The sequence below is a fragment of the Mesoplodon mirus genome, assembly GCF_964341445.2.
Source record: "Mesoplodon mirus genome assembly, chromosome: 2".
Lineage (NCBI taxonomy): Eukaryota > Metazoa > Chordata > Mammalia > Artiodactyla > Ziphiidae > Mesoplodon > Mesoplodon mirus.
The window spans coordinates 48475286-48495759 of NC_138977.1; the positions used below are offsets into that span (position 1 = coordinate 48475286).

Below are 20474 nucleotides of genomic sequence, written 5' to 3' on the forward strand. Positions count from 1 at the left end.
ATCTCATGCCCGTCTTTAGGGTCCACGCTGGTAGCCTTGGCTCACGCCCGTCTCTGGAACTCCTTTAAACAGCGCTCTGAATCCCCTCTCCTCGTGCACCAGGAAACAAAGAGGCAAGAAAAAGTCTCTTGCCTCTTCAGCAGCTCCAGACTTTTTCCCGGACTCCCTCCCAGCTAGCTGTGACGCACTAGCCCCCTTCAGGCTGTGTTCTTGCCGCCAACCCCAGTCCTCTCCCTGGGATCCGACCTCCGAAGCCCGAGCCTCAGCTCCCAGCCCCCGCCCACCCCGGCGGGTGAGCAGACGAGCCTCTTGGGCTGGTGAGTGCTGGTCAGCACTGATCCTCTGTGCAGGAATCTCTCCACTTTGCCCTCCACACCCCTGTGGCTGCACTCTCCTCCGCGACTCCGAAGCTTCCCCCGTCCCCCATGTGCAGTCTCCACCCACAAAGGGGCTTCTAGTGTGTGGAAACCTTTCCTCCTTCACAGTTCCCTTCCACTGGTGCAGGTCCCGTCCCTATTCTTTTGTCTCTGTTTTTTCTTTTTTCTTTTGCCCTACCCAGGTACGTGGGGAGTTTCTTGCCTTTTGGGAGGTCTGAGGTCTTCTGCCAGCGTTCAGTGGGTGTTCTATAGGAGCATTTCCACGTGCAGATGTATTTCTGATGTATCTGTGAGGAGGAAGGTGATCTCCGTGTCTTACTCTTCTGCCATCTTCTCAAATCCCCCCCAAAACAATCTTGAGAAAGAAAAATGAAGCTGGAGGAATCAGGCTCCCTGACTTCATACTAAACTACAAAGCTACAGTAATCAAGACAGTATGGTACTGTCACAAAAACAGAAATATAGGTCAATGGAATAGGATAGAAAGCCCAGAGATAAACCAACGCACATATGGTCACCTTATCTTTGATAAAGGAGGCAAGAATATACAATGAGAAAAGACAGCCTCTTCAATAAGTGGTGCTGGGAAAACTGGACAGCTACATGTAAAAGAATGAAATTAGAACACTCCCTAACACCATGCACAAAAATAAACTCAAAATGGATTAAAGACCTAAATGGAAGGCCAGACACTATCAAACTCTTAGAGGAAAACATAGGCAGAACACTCTATGACATAAATCACAGCAAGATCCTTTTTGACCCACCTCCTAGAGAAATGGAAATAAAAACAAAAATAAACAAATGAGACCTAATGAAACTTAAAAGCTTTTGCACAGGAAAGGAAACCATAAACAAGATGAAAAGACAACCCTCAGAATGGGAGAAAATATTTGCAAATGGAGCAACTTACAAAGGATTAATCTCCAAAACATACAAGTTTCTCATGTAGCTCAATATCAAAAAAACAAACAACCCATCCAAAAATGGGCAGAACACCTAAACAGACATTTCTCCAAAGAATATATACAGATTGCCAACAAACACATGAAAGAATGCTCAACATCATTAATCATTAGAGAAATGAAAATCAAAAGTACAATGATGTATCACCTCACATCAGTCAGAATACCCATCATCAAAAAATCTACAAACAATAAATGCTGGAGAGGGTGTGGAGAAAAGGATACCCTCTTGCACTTTTGCTGGAAATATAAACTGATACATCCACTCTGGAGAACTGTATGGAGGTTCCTTAAAAAACTAAAAATAGGACTACCATATGACCCAGCAATCCCACTACTGGGCATATACCCAGAGAAAACCATAATTCAAAATGAGTCACGTACCACAATGTTCATTTGAGCTCTATTTACAATAGCCAGGACATGGAAGCAACCTAAGTGTCCAACAGAATAAAGGATAAGGAAGGTTTGGCACATATATACAATAGAATATTACTCAACCATAGAAAGAAATGAAATTGAACTATTTGTAGTGAGGTGGATAGACCTAGAAACTGTCATACATAGTGAAATAAGTCAGAAGGAGAAAAACAAATACTGTATGCTAACACATATATATGGAATCTAAAAAAAAAAAAAAAAGTGGTTCTGAAGATCCTAGGGGTAGGACAGGAATAAAAATGCAGACGTAGAGAATGGACTTGAGGACAGGCGGAGGGGGAAGCGTAAGCTGGGACGAAGTGAGAGAGTAACATGGACATATACACACTACCAAATGTAAAATAGGTAGCTAGTGGGAAGCGGCCACATAGCACAGGGAGGTCAGCTCGGTGCTTTGTGTCCACCTAGAGGGGTGGGATGGGGAGGGTTAGAGGGAGACACAAAAGGGTGGAGATATGAGGATATATGTATATGTATAGCTGATTCCCTTTTTTATATAGCAGAAATTAACACACCATTGTAAAGCAATTATACTCCAATAAAGATGTTAAAAAATAAATAAATAAATAAATAAATAAATAATGCAAATTTTTTTAAAAGATATATGCATCCCCATGTTCTTTGGAGCATTATTTATAATAGTCAAGATATGGAAACAACCTAAATGTCCATTTTTGGGTGAATGGATAAAGAAGATGTTCTCTCTCCCGCTCTCTCTCTCTCTCTCTCTCTCTCTGTATATATATATATATATATATATATATATATATATATATATGTGTGTGTGTGTGTGTATAATTATGGAAAATGGAATAGAGTATTATTCATCCACAAAAAAAGAGGGAAATCTTGACCTTTGGGAAAACACGGATGGACCTTGAGGGCATTATGCTAAGGGAAAGGCAAATACTATATGATTTCACTTATATGTGTAATCTAAAAAAAAACATAAGAAATGAAACAAAAGTCAAACAAACAGAGCTCGTGGCTACAGAGAACAGATTGGTGGTGACCAGAGGCAGGGGGTTGCGGAGTGGGTAAAATGAGAGGGGGCGTTAAAAAGTGCAAACTCCAGCTATAAAATGAATCTGTCATGGGAATATAATGTACAGCATGGGCAGTATAGTTAGTAATAATGTATTGTATATTTAACCATTGCTAAGAGAATAGATCTTAAAATTTTTCATCACAAGATAAAACATTTTGTAACTATGTATGGTGATGGATGTTAACTAGACTTACTGTGGTGATCATTCCACAATACATACCAATATCTAATCACTGTGTTGCATACCTGAAACTAATATAATGTTAGATAGCAATTATATCTCCACAACAACAAAAAGAAATAGGCCCTGTACCCATACATATTTTTTGGTTGTTGAAATAACATGTTCTTTCATACCACCTGGCAAATAACCTTCGCTCTTGTTCTCTGAGTGTTTCCTAGTCATCACAGAAACCTGAGTCACCCTGGAATTCCCCAGGATCCAGGAGCTAAAGGGTTAATGGTTAGCACAAATAAGCTCCAAGCCCTTGCTTCTGTATTTGGCCAGCATCTCTACCAGTTGCTAAATATTTTTAATATCAAACCTGCTCAGGATGTGAATTTCTTTTTGAAAAGTCTTTTGGGAGCCCAGAGGATGAGGTGATTAATTTCAACCCTGGAGATCTAGGAAGGCTATAGAAAGCAGTTGAAATGTGAGTTGAGTCTGTAAGTGACCAAAATAAACCTTTCTTCTTTTATCTAGTCGTTTTTGCTTTGATGTCTCTAATTACCTCTATATTAGAAAATAAAGCTATTACTTAGTTTTAAAAAATCATGTATAGGGAGCTTCCCTGGTGGTGCAGTCATTGAGAATCTGCCTGCCAATGCAGGGGACACAGGTTCGGGCCCTGGTCTGGGAAGATCCCACATGCCGCGGAGCAACTGGACTCATGAGCCACAACTACTGAGCCTGCATGTCTGGAGCCTGTGCTCCACAATAAGAGAGGCCCACGCACCATGGTGAATAGTGGCCCCCGCTCGCCACAACTACAGAAAGCCCTCGCACAGAAACGAAAACACAACACAGCCAAAAATGAATAAATAATAAACTAATTAATTTTTAAAAATGTATAAAGAAAAACAAAACCTAAGTGTCCATCGACAGATGAATGAATAAAGAAGATGTGGCACATATATACAATGGAATATTACTCAGCCATAAAAACAAATGAAACTGAGTTATTTGTAGTGAGTGGATGGACCTAGAGTCTGTTATACAGAGTGAAGTAAGTCAGAAAGGGAAAAATAAATACCGTATGCTAACACATATATATGGAATCTAAAATAAACCAAAAAATGGTCATGAAGAACCTGGGAGTAGGACGGGAATAAGGACGCAGACCTACTAGAGAATGGACTTGAAGACACAGGGAGGGGGAAGGGTAAACTGGGACAAAATGAGAGAGTGGCATGGACATATATACATTACCAAATGCAAAATCGATAGCTAGTGGGAAGCAGCCACATAGCACAGGGAGATCAGCTGGGTGCTTTGTGACCACCTAGAGGGGTGGGATTGAGAGGGTGGGAGGGAGACGCAAGAGGGAAGAGATATGGGTATATATGTATATGTATATGTATAGCTGATTCACTTTGTTATAAAGCAGAAACTAACACACCATTGTAAAGCAATTATACTCCAATAAAGATGTTAAAAAAATAAAATAGAATAAAAAGTAAAATTAAAAAGAAAAACAAAAAGTTCAACAGAAGTTAATCTTTGCCCTTCCAAAAATATATGTACCCTACAGCCCTCAGAGAAACAACAATTTTCATACACAAAGTCCTTACAGAGTATCAGAGCACACCCTGGTTTTTCCAAGTTGTGGGGATTTGGACAAATTGCACACCTCTCTTCACTTCAGTTTCCTTGTACTTAAATGAGATAATGAAAGTGCCATTCCAAATGGTAGTTATGAATAATAAGCAGGATAATGCATGTACAGTGCTTAACTCAATGTCAGTACATAGTAGATGCTCATTAAAGTTGGCTATTATTAAGACTGTCCGAGTAGTACTGCAGAAACCTGGCCTCAGGCAAGTCACTTCTTCCTTCCAAGAACCCTCTGTCATGTGATGACAGTTTTCTCAATAGGTCCTTGGCCAATTAAAGAAAGCAATGTGTGAAGGTGGCTTCATTAGGTGGGAACCATATAGGAATGTGTCAGGCAGCTAGTCTCAACCTGACTCAGGCTCTGACAGGAACAGGGTGGGTAGCCATTTACAGGACCTTCTGGTCTCACCAGTGATCAGATCATTTACTGAAACACAAATTAAAGTTCCCTGAATATGCAGGTCTCGGTACTAATCAGGAAGAGCTTTCTTCTCACCATTATGTTATTTACCAATGCAGCGGCAAGGTAGAAATTGTCTTCAAATAATAGTAAAAAATAATGGCTGAAATGTAGTGGATTCTTACTATACAGTCTGTGGGCTAAGCACTTCATTACACATTCTCAAATTTTATGCTTACAGTAATGAAGTAGTACTATTTTTCTATCAATTTTCTAGAAAAGAAAACAGATCTTTAGAGAGGTGAAGGAATCAGCCTGCGGCCGCACACCAGTTAGTGCATCTGTGCTTTGATCTGATCACAGGGAGTTTCAGAGCCAGTACTTTTGATAACTCTTCTGCAATGTCTAACTGGGTCAAACCCACTACCTTGCTGAAATAATTCATTTTGAGTCACCTACAAGAAGCTGTGTACATGTGATATAGATGCAGCTTTTCGATGACCAGAGAAATAACCAAGATGTTATCTTTTGGACCAGGACACACTGCTATGTTTCACCAACACTTTGCCTATATTTCATGGTTTCCAATGATCAGAAACTCTTGTGTTACTTGAGCAATGTCAACTGGATATTTCTTTGGTTAAAATATACTCTAACTGCATATGAACTGTTCATGAGCCTTCTATTCTCTAAATAGGGATTATTCCTCAATACTACAACCTCTGTCATCAACTAAACCATTAGAAATCCCAGTACCTCCTTAAGATGAGAAGCAATGATGAGGTCCAGGCATCCTAAAGTCATATGGATGTTAGGTGGGAAGATTATGTGAAAGGTAGTCAGATTATTACACTGAAAACAATGGAATTGACCCTAGAATTTAACAGTCCTAAAACTAAGAGCCTTGTGACTGAATTGGTTTGTTGTTTTGCCATTGTGAAGGGCTTGCCTCTCAACTGATTTTTTTTTTAATTTTGAAAATAGTACATTTTATATTTGACACATATGTAGCACTTCTGTATTGGGTATATGAAGAAATTCATAAAGAAAGTCCCAGCCCTTGAAAACTTTATATTTTAACCTGAAAATAAAGAAATTATAGGAAAGATATTTAAGAACATTTATAACAAAATACTGATGCAAAATGGTGATCACAACCACTGCTATACAGTTTACTTAGTCACCTATCTTGCATAGCCGAGAAATTTCTAAGTTGATGCCACTGGTGTACAGTCTCCATGTAGGATTGCTAAAGTTGTTATACATCTGAATTGGGATGGACACAAATGATGATACTCTTACTAACTTACACAGTGTTTTCTCTGTGGCAGACAATTCTTTCATTTAAACTTCCTTAAGCCCTACACCGTAGGGGAGGAAAGTGAGGCAGTGAGGTGAAAAGAGGTACAGCATCTGGGGTCATAGAACTTGCAAGTGGCAGAGTTGGGATTTGAACCCAGAAAATAGGACTCCAGAATCTTAGATCATCACTACCATACTCTGACTCAGTGTTACTCATAAAAGCTCAGCTTTAAGCCCAAGGCAATGGCTTCTCATAAGTAACCCTAGGGAGGAAGTTCGTGCTCTGGGAAGACTGCAAGAGCTACCCAAACTGAGAATGATGGAAGATGAACAAACTAATGGACCAGAATGACCAGCCCTCCTAGAATGGCCACTTACCAAGAGAGAGTGAGGGCAGGATGACCACCTAGGGACGCTTCTATGTGCAAATGCCCCTCTGGCCCTCAGTGTTCATGATTCGGGAGGAAAGAAGGGTATCTGGCACATGTGAACTTTCCTGAGCATTACACAATATAAAGTGTTGTAGCAAATCACCAATGGGGACTGAGGACACAGAAGTCACAGGTCTCTGTTTTCCAGAAAATTACATTCTAACGTTAAAGTTTACTGGAAGCTATTCTTGATTCTCACTTCCCTCAGGCTCTGCTCGTATTTCTGTAAATATTTCATTTTCAAGAAATTTCTAGTATTACACAGTGGTTCCATCATTTTCACACTGAGAAATGAGCTGACTGTCCACATTAATCAGTCAATTCCTGAAAACCAGACAAACAAGTTATAAGAAATCCTGCACCCCCAAGCCTTGCTGTGATTCAGACATAGCCATCAGTGAAGCTTAGGATGTGATGTGAGCTGGTTCCCAGAACTACTGATATCCCTCAGCTATGGACTCTGAGACCAATGTGCAGTAACGAGCTCGGGACAAATGGAGGGCTTTGTGCTGCAAAAAACAGTCTAAGCGCCACATCTACTCTGTGTGTGCCAAGTAATGCCAATCCATGAGTTGACTCTGTCAACACCACTTGATACATTCACCATAAGCTGGAGGATCATTGACAAGCTGCCTCAAGTATGGTCATAGGAAAATTAGGAGGTATTCATTAATGCCAAGACAATGACTTTGTCTTATAACTTTGCCAAGTTAACGTTGCATGAAGTCGTGTGTTTTGAGATTATTTTCAACACAACATTTATCATACATCTCCTATGAGCCAAGAAATGAGTCAACTTCTTGGAATACAAAGATTAATAAGACACAGTCACCTCCAGTGAAGAACTCGTAATACAGTATTAGTGGAAGCAACAAATGTCCATGATATATTAATACAACAGGAGCAAAATTTGTCCTCTTTCCTCTCTGATTTCAGATTTAAATTTGATGTTAACCTAGTCCTTGTTTATAAATAAAAATGTAATTTTGCCTTCTTGGTCTTAGATTTTGAAGAGAGCAACAAAGATCATACTGTTTTCAACTTCTAGGTGAAAACTTTCAAAAAGCTTATGGCAATGCGATAAGAACTCTTTTACTAGAAACAAAATTTCCAAGATACAAACTGCAGCCATTCTCAAGTAAAGAAATAAATCAGTTTGGGGATAACAAACCTGCTGATGATTCCCTGTGGGCCAATGTAATTGCCTAATTCGGAGATCATCTCAACAATGAAGAAGGACAACTGTTAATGGTGTTTTAAAGACCTACGTTGTCAATACACTAGCATATCCCACTTTTCCCTGCTAAGAGGATCCTGATTTGACCGTGTGTTCTCCACAATGTGACAATGTGAATTCTGCCCAGGGATGAATTATGAGAAATCTAAATCCATAATGATAATCCCATTCTTATTTGTCAGTGATTGGTTCAGGGGTTGACCTGCAATCTATTCCTGCTCAGTTAGATAACAGGGCAGTCAGCTAGGGAGTCTTCTAGATAGGACTTTTTTCCCTGATTAAATAGAGGTATATGATATACGCTGTCTTTCTATTAAGGGCATTGTCCTGTGTAGGTATGATACCTGTGCAGATATGATACTTGAAGTTTCCACAGTCATCATGATGAAACACATTGTCAATGTGACAGGATCAGGAGAAACTTGATAACATGGTCAAGCTGCATGGTGAAGCTGCATGGTCAAGCTGCTGAGCCATTCCTAAAACCATTATTTCATAACTTCTTGTTATGTGAGATTATAATAAGCAATGATTTATGCAAACAAGCAAAGTACTTTGTCCCAAACTCAAAGACAGAAAATAGGAAGGGCTGACATTTCAAACCTAGATATAGCTGACTCAAATGCCATTGGCTTGGTCGACTATGCCAGGCTAAAGAAGTAAAAAAAAAAAAAAAAAACAGCAAGAAAGTAAAAAATGGATATTAAGTATCCTGGCTCTCTCCTTTAAAGGCACAGCACTAACGTGATATTCCTGTGCCATAGCCTGGACAAGTCCCAGATCTATTCAGGAGTTGCTGCTTTCTTTACCAAAAGTCAAGGTCAGCTATGGGGCAGCTGGTAACAGTCTGACCAGTGGAGTTTAGCCAAATGATCCTGGACGAGACAGTTCAGTTTAAAGCTGCTTTGGGGATTCAAATCTAAATCTCAGCAGTATCAACAATTCTTAACAGTCTTCAGTGTAAACAAACACTGCCTGAATAAGCATTCTTCTTGATTTTTAGTTGTGCGTAAATTATCTTCTTTAAAAACTTTTCAGAGCAGTCAAATTTCTGAAGGTGTTCATATTATGTCAATACTTTTACAATTTTTTTCATGATAAAATTGTGAGTCATCTTGTACTGAAGACAGAGGTATATATTTTTCATAAGTCAAAATTACTGATATTTTTTTTTTTTTTTTTTTTTTTTTTGCTGTACGCGGGCCTCTCACTGTTGTGGCCTCTCCCGTTGCGGAGCACAGGCTCCGGACGCACAGGCTCAGCGGCCATGGCTCACGGGCCCAGCCGCTCCACGGCATATGGGATCCTCCCAGACCGGGGCACGAACCCGTATCCCCTGCATCGGCAGGCGGACTCTCAACCACTGCGCCACCAGGGAGGCCCAAAATTACTGATATTTTAAGAAGGGCAAAGCAGTTTGAAACATTCCTGGAGAAAGAATAATATTCTCCTATCATGGATAAAGATGACAGTGACCTCAGAAGTAAAAGCAATTCCTAGGAGAAATGTAAATCAGATCCACAATGAGATATCACCTCACTCCTGTTAGAATGGCCATCATGAAAAAGACAACAGATAGGTGCTGGTGTGGATGTGGAGAAAAGGGAACCCACGTACACCGTTGGTGGGAATGTACATTGGCACACACACTATGGAAAAGAGTATGGAGATTCCTCAAAAATTTTTAAATGGAACTACCATATCGTCCAGCGCTTCCACTTCTGGGTATTTATCCAAAGAAACCAAAAACACTAATTTGAAAAGATACAAGCACACTAGTGTTCATTGCAGCATTATTTACAATAGCCAAGACATGGAAACAGCCTAAGTGTGCATCAGCAGATGAATGGATAAAGAAAATATAGTACACACACACACACACACACACACACACACACACACACAGAAATGTTATTCAGCCATAAAAAAAGGAGGAAATCCTGCTGTTTGTGACAACATGGATGGAGTTTGAGGGCACTATGCTGAGTAAATAAGTCAGCCAGAGAAAGACAAATACTACCTGGTATCACTCACACATAGAATCTTAAAAAAAAAAATTCTTAGAAAAAGAGAACAAGTTTGTGGTTAACAGATGCAGGGTGTAAGGGGTGGTGGAATTAGATGAAGGTTGTCCAAATGTACAAACTTCCAGTTAAAAGACAAATATGCTCTAAGGATGTAATGTACAACACGATGACTACAGTTTACACTGCTGTATTGTACATTTGAAAGTTGTCATGAGTGTGGTTCCTAAAAGTTCTCATCAGAAGGAAAAAAAATTGTTTGTACTTATATGAGGTGACAGATGTTAACTAAACATATTGTGGTAATTATTTCACAATATAGGTATGTCAAGTCATTATGCTGTATACCTTAAACTTATACAGTGATATATGTCAATTATTTCTCAATAAAACTGAAGGGGAAATAAAGCTATTCCTAGGAAAGAGAAAGTATTTTTATAAAAGGCTTTTTTTCCCAGAACTGGGTGGTGGCGGAAAGAGAGAGAAAAATAAGCATCTGAGTGTCTGGCTGCTCAAAGTGTGGTCCGGGAACAAGCAGCAATGGCATCGCCTAAAAGAGTACTGGAAATGCAGAGGCTCAGGCCCCACCCCAGATCTATAGGATCAGAACTTGCAAGTTAACTAGACCTCAGGTGATTCACACGCACATTGTAGTTTGAGAAGCAACAGCTTAGAGCAATGATTCTCTAGCTTGGCTACACTTTGAATTTTCTGCAGAGCTTTAAAAAACGCATGGCTGGATCCAACTCCCGGAACTTCTGATTTAATTGTTCTGGGTTACGGTTGGGGCATTTAGGTTTTTCAAAGTTCCCAAGCAATTATAATGTGCAGCCGAGCATTGATTCAGTGGGCTGACAGTGGCATTCCAGTTTATTTGTTCTCCTCAGTGACACTAGGAAGTGTGTAAGTCTCTCAGTTTTAAACCTGAAGTGATGAGATCCTGTGACAAAAGAATGCTTTAGGATCAGATGTAGGACATTCAATAAGAAGTCATAGAATTCTGAGTGTAGACGTGCTTTACTTTATATAATTGATCTTTCCTTATAACTTACATGTTCAATGAATCTTTATAAATAAGAATAATTTTTGTGCTCTTTACATCTATTATTCATTGTGCTAGACAATTCTTTTTTAATCATTCCATAAACTCTTACAAAGAAGGTATTATTGTCCCTCTTTCACAGATTTGGAAACTGAGGGCTCAGAGATGTCAAGTTATTTTCCAAAGTCACATAAGTAATTTTCCAAAGTCACACACCTGACAAACAGTGATGTCAGGATTTAAGGAGTGGTCTTTCTGTCTCCAAAGCTGATGTTCTTTCCCTTGATCTAATTGTTTTCATATACTTAAGCACAAGTCATATTCCAAATTCATCAAGTTTGTCATTTCTGTAAATACATAAGATAAATCATTTTGAAAAGCAAAGAGCTATTTGAAGGAATCACCCTAATTCATCTACTTTATATATTATGAGGTTTATATAGATTTTTCAAAAGAATGTAGTCCAAGCTCCATCTTTAGCCCTCACTTGATGGGTTTTAAAACAATTAACCAGGGTTACTTCACCTCCTTTCTTCTTGCTCTCCACTGTCCCACCTCACCACTAGCTTCAATTAAAATGAAATTTAAAAGTTGCAAGCCAAAAGAAAATTACTTTGCTATTGCCATATGCTTATATTCAGCTATCCAATTACTTGAACTCATGGAAGTAAGCAAGGAATAATCAAAACTTTATTGCCCTGTATGGGTTTAGCAGGCCTTCTGTGGTGATTTTCCTAACAAGAAGCTATGGAGACCCAGTAAGATGCTGCTGGTACCCTGTATTCAAACCATTTAAGAATGAAATTTATCCTGCAAAGGAAATTCCTTATCACGAACACTTGGTGGGGGTTTTTTTTGGAGAATTTATATCACAATATGCCACAGCATATCACTTCTTTAGTACCAGACTGCTGGTCTCTGGGTCAAAGAACTGAGTTTACTTAAAATAAATTAGTTAACTGATAAAAATGTCCTAAAAATGGGAAGAAAAACCTCCAAAACATTCTGGGCAGCGTGCACATGCCCCAACAGATAAAACAATGCCTTAGAGAGTCCATCAAATGGCTATTTCACCTGCAAATATATTGTTCCCAATACTTAGAAATTGACAAGCACTATGCTAAGTGGTGTATATGCATCATTTCACTGAAAACTCATAGCAGCTCTACAAAGAAGATTCTACTAATTTCATCTTACAAATGAAGGCGCTGAGGCAAGGAGAGGTTAAGTGACGTGCATAAAACCATACTGCTTGTAACTGTCGACCTAAGAATTGAATGACTGCAACCTGTCTAGATCCCATGTCTTTAGCCCAATACTGCCACTTAGAGGTAAAATGGGATATCACTTCCAATAGGTCAAAGATTTAAAATGAAAAGTCCTGGACAGGCCTGACCAGCATCTATTCCCTCTGTTCCTCCTACCCAATAGATCTCTGACTTTCCTAAGGAAATATCTGGTAACCATGTAGTAATCACGCAGTAACTGTGATGTGAAAATGGACTTATCCATTTCCACAGTTCCAGTTGACAGTCAATCAGCCTATTCTCAAACCCCTTGCAACTATGGTCAATGTACCTTAGTTCAATCTGCCCGAAGAACAGGAAATATCATTTGATATGTAAGAAGTGCCACTTTCTACCCTGGAAATAGACAAGGAAGCCTGTCGCCCCTTCGTGACCATGCCTCTTTGTGACTGTGGAGTGACGTCCAGCTCGGGATAAAGCCAGAATGAAGAAACAGAACCAAGCTCTTAACCAAAACATGTCTGATGTGGGATTGTCCTTTGGTTTTCAGTTACAAGAGCCAATAAATCCGCATTATTGTTTAAATCCCATTGACTCAGGTTTTCTGCAACTGAAAGCTCTTCATTAATAAATAGACACCAACACTGTATACTTGGGTGTTTGAAATGACTTTAAATGAGGGATTTACTTTCTACATGCTATAGTTTTGTTTTGTTTTGTTTTTTGCGGTACGCGGGCCTCTCACTGTTGTGGCCTCTCCCGTTGCGGAACACAGGCTCCGGACGCGCAGGCTCAACGGCCATGGCTCACAGGCCCAGCCGCTCTGCGGCATGTGGGATCCTCCCAGACCAGGGCACGAACCCGTGTCCCCTGCATCGGCAGGCGGACTCTCAACCACTGCTCCACCAGGGAAGCCCTACGTGCTATAGTTTTAATAAGGGCTTCCTTGTGGACATCTTCCTGGGATAACAGATATAGAATTATATCCAGACCCAAGCAGTAATCAGATCATTTTTATGCAGCTTATCTAGATTTTGTCATTTGAAATTCATGATAGGTTCATAAGACTAAAGGAATTCATGCTGAGTCAGTCATATTACTATTCACCAACTTGTGTAACTGTGTGAAATAAAAGTTACATCAAACTCAAGGAAAACAAATTTTTTTTCCTAGCATTATGGGAGTTTTATTTGGAAGTGAACTTTTAACTATCAATACAAATGCTAAGATACTACACAAAACATCCACAGGAACTTTTTTCATCTTTTTTTGAATTGTTCACAAATATTTCCTACATAATCCAACATACAACAGAGAAATGGTACATCTCTTTCTTTCAATTTGCATACGATGGAAAAACAAGAATATATATATATATATATATATATATATATATATATTTTACAAAGTTTAGCTAATAGACACTACCAAGCTGACAGTTTAAGTCTATAGGTGAGAAATTATCTAATAAAAAACATCACTATTTATTTAGCATCAGTCACTTCCATAACCAAGTATTATTCTGATTAATAAAACTTGCCACCATTAGGCTTCTGGTATATTCTTATACCAAATACTCCATCTGTTGTATTGTCCCCCATCTTGGTTCTTCACAATTACAAGCAGAAAATCGTTGCAAAGTAGGGGCAAGTATTTGCAAAAACAAACAAAAATCGCCAGCTTATTATAAGCATGAATGTATGGTGGAATTTCCTCCCAAGCAATGGACTTTCAAATCACTTAAGAAATCACCAATGTGATTCCTTGAATATTTCGAATGTGTCAAGATATTTTGCCTTGAATGTGTCAAGATATTTTGCCTAAGTCAAACAAGAGATGTATTTATTTATATCCAACAGAGGACTGAAAATTAAACTTAGTGTTTAGTTTGGGGGCAGTTTGGGGGGAATTCAGCCATTTTAAAAATGACCGTCTTACAGATGAATGGATAAAGAAGATGTGGCAATATATACAATGGAATACTACTCAGCCATAAAAAGAAATGAAATTGAGTTATTTGTAGTGAGGTGGATGGACCTAGAGTCTGTCATACAGAGTGAAATAAGTCAGAAAGAGAAAAACAAATACCGTATGCTAACACATATATATGGCATCTAAAAAAAATGGTTCTGAAGAACCTAGGGGCAGGACAGGAATAAAGATGCAGACGTAGAAAATGGGCTTGAAGACAAGGGGAGGGGGAAGGGTAAGCTGGGACGAGGTGAGAGAGTGGCATGGACTTATATATACACTACCAAATGTAAAATAGCTAGTAGGAAGCAGCCGCATCACACGGGAAGATCAGTTCGGTGCTTTGTGACCACCTAGAGGGGTGGGATAGGGAGGGTGGGAGGGAGACTCAAGAGGGAGGGGATATGGGGATATATGTATATGTATAGCTGACTCACTTTGTTATAAAGCAGAAACTAACACACCATTGTAAAGCAATTATACTCCAATAAAGATGTTAAAAAAGGGGCTTCCCTGGTGGCGCAGTGGTTGAGAGTCTGCCTGCCGATGCAGGGGACACGGGTTTGTGCCCCGGTCCGGGAAGATCCCACATGCCTCGGAGCAGCTAGGCCCGTGAGCCATGGCCACTAAGCCTGCGCGTCCAGAGCCTGTGCTCTGCAATGGGAGAGGCCACAACAGTGAGAAGCCCGCGTACCAGAAAAAAAAAAAAAAAAAAAGTCTTAAAAAAAATGACCACCAAAAACAGGTTCACTAAATTTATTTGAAAAATCATAAAATGTTTCTTACAAAAGAGCATTACATTGTGCACACTGCTCCGAATAGATGCCAGGGACATATGGACTATTGTTACTTTTCCTCCCTGTCCCATCACCACAAATGTTACAGTGGCCACAAAGCAAAGTGTTCACAATAATTACATGGGGGGACTTTTTTTAAACCACCAACAATGAGCAAAAATTAAAATTCACTCACTCTGCTGCTGTTTCAAAATTTCAATGTTCGTTTTTGCACACCCTCCCCCAACCCCCAACCCTGTTTGTAAGGAACTAAAACATTTCATCTGGTGAACTGCAAAGATTTCGCTACACCTCAAATGCAGCGCACCCATGAAGCAGAGGAATGTTGGCTTTTTAAACAGAAGCAGATTAAAAAAAAAAATGCAGGACTCCTTCAGTTCTTCACTATTCTTAGAAAAACTTTCCAGAATACTGCTTCACAGTATAAAAAAGAAAAAAAAATCTTGCATTAGAATCCTTCAACATCTGCATACTTCTTCACACTGTTCTGCAGCAAATACTGTGCATTCTGTATCTGGTCTTGTGTTCCTGTAATGGTAATGATCCGATCTTTGGACCCTTCTAAAGGCTCATCAATTTTGATTGAAGCTCCTGACTCATGACAGGTTTGTTTAATCTGCTGACCACATTTGCCAATAATCAATCCAGCCAAATCTTTGGGAATAGTTACTTGTGTAGTAATAATAGGTCTACCAAGATCACCATATGAGCCACGACCCCCTGCATAGGAATAATCATGTCCAGAGCCACCCTGTGGTTCATAAGCCATCTGTCACTCTGATGGGCTCCATGTATCTATGGCAGAGTCCCAGGTTTCATCAGCACTGAAACCAACCATGCCATCATAACGGTCTCCAGGTCTCCCTCTTCTGTCATAGGCCATTAGCTCTCCTCCTCTAGGCGGTGGTGGAGAAGGAGGAAGATTCTGAGCTCTGCCACCACCCCGGCCACTTCGTCCAGAAGGAGGTCCTTGACGAGGGCTCATATCATCATAATCTCTTCTGGATGGAGGCATGGGACGCCTACCCCGACGAGGAGGCATTCTGTCAAAACTACCTCTTGCCCGCATGGGAAATCCCAAGGGACGTCCACGGCAGTCATCAAACATTGTAAAGCCACCATAATCATAGGTTTCATCGTAAAAATTGGGATCATACGGCTGAGAACGTCCTTTGATGGGAGACTCTGATATAAGATCAAGGATGATCTTTATGCACTCTACAACCTTAAAAGGTTTTCCTCCAGTAAGGACTACTCTGTCAGTGGATTGAGGACAACATTCCTGGAAAAGCTTGATTGTTGTCTGAGTGTTCACTTGAAATTCTTTGATTTTAGCACCTTTGACCCCAATAATTCCTCCAGCCAGACTCTGATGAATCAACAGTCTCAACTCACAGTCAAAGTTGCCTCCTTTATAGTGTTGGTAATTTAAGCATTCCATAGCATCAGATTCTAGCGGGAGCTGGCTGATTGCAGTGGGTGATGGCAACTGCAGGCCCTCTTCCAAGTTAGGGATGATTTTCTTCAGAATTTCTCTGTTGCAGTATCAGCACTGATACTCAATGTGCGCTCGGGGCCACTGCTGTCTGGGACTGAAACACTGGCATTGCAGTCTGTATGGAGAGCCTTAATATTCTTGCCTCCTTTTCCAACCACTGCCTCAGCATTCTTGCTCTGAAACAGAATGCATAATTCAACCATCTCATCAGTGTTTCTAGATCTTTTAAAAGCTTGTTCCTCTTCCATATCTTCAGCAGGGTGTTTACCAAGTTCGCCATTGGTTTCGGTGTTGGTAAAGGCTTCCTCTGGCTGTTCAGTTTCCATTTTCTTGTATTAAAGGGACACACCAATCAGTTATTAAATATATCCTTGCAGGGCAGAACTGAAGTGTTCTGGGAGGGACCAACTGACACCCTAGTGCTGCAGTAGCCTGTAGGCCGCAAATAAGCAGGAAGTAGGCAAGATGTCAAGGTTGATGCATCAGAGAAACAGGATAATGACACCTTTCATGGAAAACAAGCTTTATTTTCTGAGAATTTGGAGCAAATGTTATCAGTCATAGGTACCTTTTAGTCTAAGAACAGGAAATGATGTTGAGAAATAAAACATGACCAAAAGGATTGTTTCTCATTTTGTTCAAAACCGTTTCCTCCATGAACTTTTCCTCTAGGAATTCAAAGAATTACATAGATGGAGCATGACTCAGTCTCTCCACTGACCTCACTTATTGACAGTTGGGAATTTTGGTTTCCCCATGTCAGTACCCTGACACAGGTCTTTCTACTTGTTTACCTACAGGGAGCTGACTCAGAGGAAACCTCAGAGTTTCAAAATGCCTTACAAGCAAATGGCAAAACATGCGCCAGCTAAACAAAAACTGGAATGTCATCTTTCCATAAGCATTTCTATGTTTCTATGATGAATAAATAAATAAATAAATAAATAAATAAATATCACATTTATTAAAATACTTGGAAAGGAGGAAGATTGCCAAGCATTTAACAAAATTATTGTTGACCTATTACATGTCTAAAGAAAAAAATACTGAAAAATTGAGGAAATCTGGAGAGAAAATACTGTGTAAATTAGAGATGTGAACCTGGAAAGCTAGATTAAGATACATCAAGTTTACCTGCAATGTTCTAGCCAAGTTAAGTTGAAATTACTAATAGGTGAAGTAAAGAAGGTGTCACACCCTCCACTGGGACACCACTGTGGTTGAACATGCAGTGTGTGCTTCTCATTGTGTGAGGGAGAAATCACACCTTGGGGAGGGGGTATCTCATGAAAATGGCATTCATTCAGAAGAATTTATTTTTAGATTTGGACTTGCATTAGGTGATTTGGGGGGAGGGTTAGGAAATAGGGCTTCGCTCTGGGCTGAATGTTGTCAGAAAGTGGGGCAATTCTATGGTTGGGTCTCTTATTAAATCTTACCTAGACAGAGGGATATCAAGACTGAGGCTAAAACTGTAACGAGTAAAGAAGCAGCAGGCATGCTGATCAGCCTGCACAGCCGAATGTTTGATCATTTTTGTGGCTTAGCCCACATTCATGATTTACTCTGTGTCCAGCTGTAGTTATGAAGTGGTCTTATTTGTGTCTTGATCCATCAGGGTCACAGAGCAGCTTGTCTGATGTCAGTGTTCTGTGAAATTGTTTATTTCAAAAGAAGAACATGAAGATCTTGCTGGGAGTACCAGCTCAACTCCTGGAGGTTGGGGACAGCTTTTCTCTTTCTCAAAACCATACGAGATTTTCAGCATCAAATTATATAAAGCAATTCTTCCTAATAAACAAAGAAACAGGTCCAAAAAGACTGAGAAAGAGATCTGTAAAGTTATAGTGTGAGTGAGGAGAAAATTGTTTTATCAAGTTGACAGCCACTTTCATTAGACAAGCTGATAAAATTTCTCATCTTCATCATTCAAATTCAGATAAATTTTTTAAACTTTGTCAATGCAAAGTTTCAAAATTAACTAAATAAATTTTCTTTATGTCAAGAAAAACTGGGCAGAATTTTTAAGAGTCCACAAATACTGAGCTGGAAATATTTACAAAGCACGGGCTATACAGAAACATATTTTGATGTATGCCACAACAAACCTGCCTGACCCTTTTGAAAAGTGATTAGGCCGTAGACGTCAGGAGGTATAAAATTATACATGTGTTTTGAGTTAGTAACACTGATCATAAGGCTATATTCTTTGTAAATATTCTTTAAAAATAGAAAAATTACATGCTTAAGATGTTACCATCAAATTACTAGTGGTAATTACAGTTGTTTTTCTTTTTTAAAAAAGGTGCTGTCGGGCTTCCCTGGTGGCGCAGTGGTTGAGAGTCCGCCTGCCGATGCAGGGGACACGGGTTCGTGCCCCGGTCTGGGAGGATCTCACGTGCCGCGGAGCGGCTGGGCCCGTGAGCCATGGCCGCTGAGTCTGCACGTCCGGAGCCTGTGCTCCACCATGGGAGAGGCCACAGCAGTGAGAGGCCCGTGTACCGCAAAAAAAAATAATAAAATAAAATAAATAAATAAAAAAGGTGCTGTCAAAGGCAGTACTCTTTTTAATTATTTATTTATTTAATTTATTTATTTTTGGCTGCGTTGGGTCTTTGTTGCTGCGCACGGGCTTTCTCTAGCTGCTGCGAGCGGGGGCTACTCTTCGTTGCAGTGCGCCGGCTTCTCATTGCGGTGGCTTCTCTTGTTGCAGAGCACGGGCTCTAGGCACGTGGGCTTCAGTAGCTGCAGCACGCAGGCTCAGTAGTTGTGCCTCTGGGGCTCTAGAAGCGCAGGCTCAGTACTTGTGGCGCATGGGCTTAGTTGCTCCTCGGCATGTGGGATCTTCCCAGACCAGGGCTCAAACCCATGTCCCCTGCATTGGCAGGCGGATTCTTAACCACTGCGCCACCAGGGAAGTCCCTAATTACAATTTAATAGCATCCTAATTTCAAACAATAGGAGAAACAATAAATTTGCATCTAAGTCTCCTAGATTATCTACTAAGGCATAATTTAACTGATCATTACTGGAGGTGCTATGGCCCGTCAAAATCGTCCTGCTTTTGAGTCCAATGGGTCTTTTATCTCCACCTTATCAGTCATCGGATATGGGTAGGGCCCAGAAGGCTATGACCTTAGGTGAGGTCAGCTCACCTCGGCAGTTCACCTCAGCAACTGAGGCAATTTCTGAAGGGTCTGAGCTGAAGGTCATCTGCTCACAGTATTCCAGTAATGTTACTGAGTCCAAGCTCATTCTGCTCGCCCCACGACAGGCCGATAAATCTGGAGGTGAGGTGTTGGGGCAAGGTATAGCGAGTTTATTCGGAAAGCCAGAAGTCCAAGAAGATGGCAGACTAGAGTCCTAGAGAACCGTCTTCCCAGGGTCTGGATGCTAATTTCTTTTATAGATCAGAGAGCAGGTTGGTGAGGAGGTAAAGTAAAAAAGGCCATAAGTTTTGCAAATGTCTTCTGGTTTCGCCAGACTCAGGAGGGGGTGTGTTAATTTCTTCTTTCCTGCAGTCATTCACAGGTGAGCTGGGTCAGGATGTTCCTTGTGAGCTGAACAAAGGTATTTTAGTTTAACATTCAGGCAGAGGGGCAGGATGCCCTGAGACAGGCCATTATGTATGTTTATAGCTATAGTCAACATCCTTTTAGTGAGTAACTTGTAACAAAAGCAACAGAAAGCAAAGAGACAGATCTAATATGAAATCAGATTTGTTCTTCCCTATTCCAGTAGCTAAGGTGATGAAGGAGAACCTAGGGCACAGCCCATGTCCACTGCAGTCCACCCCTAGCACTGCCGGGATCCACTTCCTCACATACATAGAGGGAGCAGCTTTTCTAGGATTCTGGGGA

General features: G+C 40.3%; 1 pseudogene across 1 annotated transcript; it reads right to left on the reverse strand.

The window, feature by feature from the left end:
- Positions 1–15244: 15244 nt before the first annotated feature.
- On the reverse strand, positions 15245–17102 carry LOC309815274 (heterogeneous nuclear ribonucleoprotein K-like; annotated as a pseudogene). Its single transcript has one exon. The product of its transcript is annotated as a heterogeneous nuclear ribonucleoprotein K-like (transcript).
- Positions 17103–20474: the final 3372 nt, after the last annotated feature.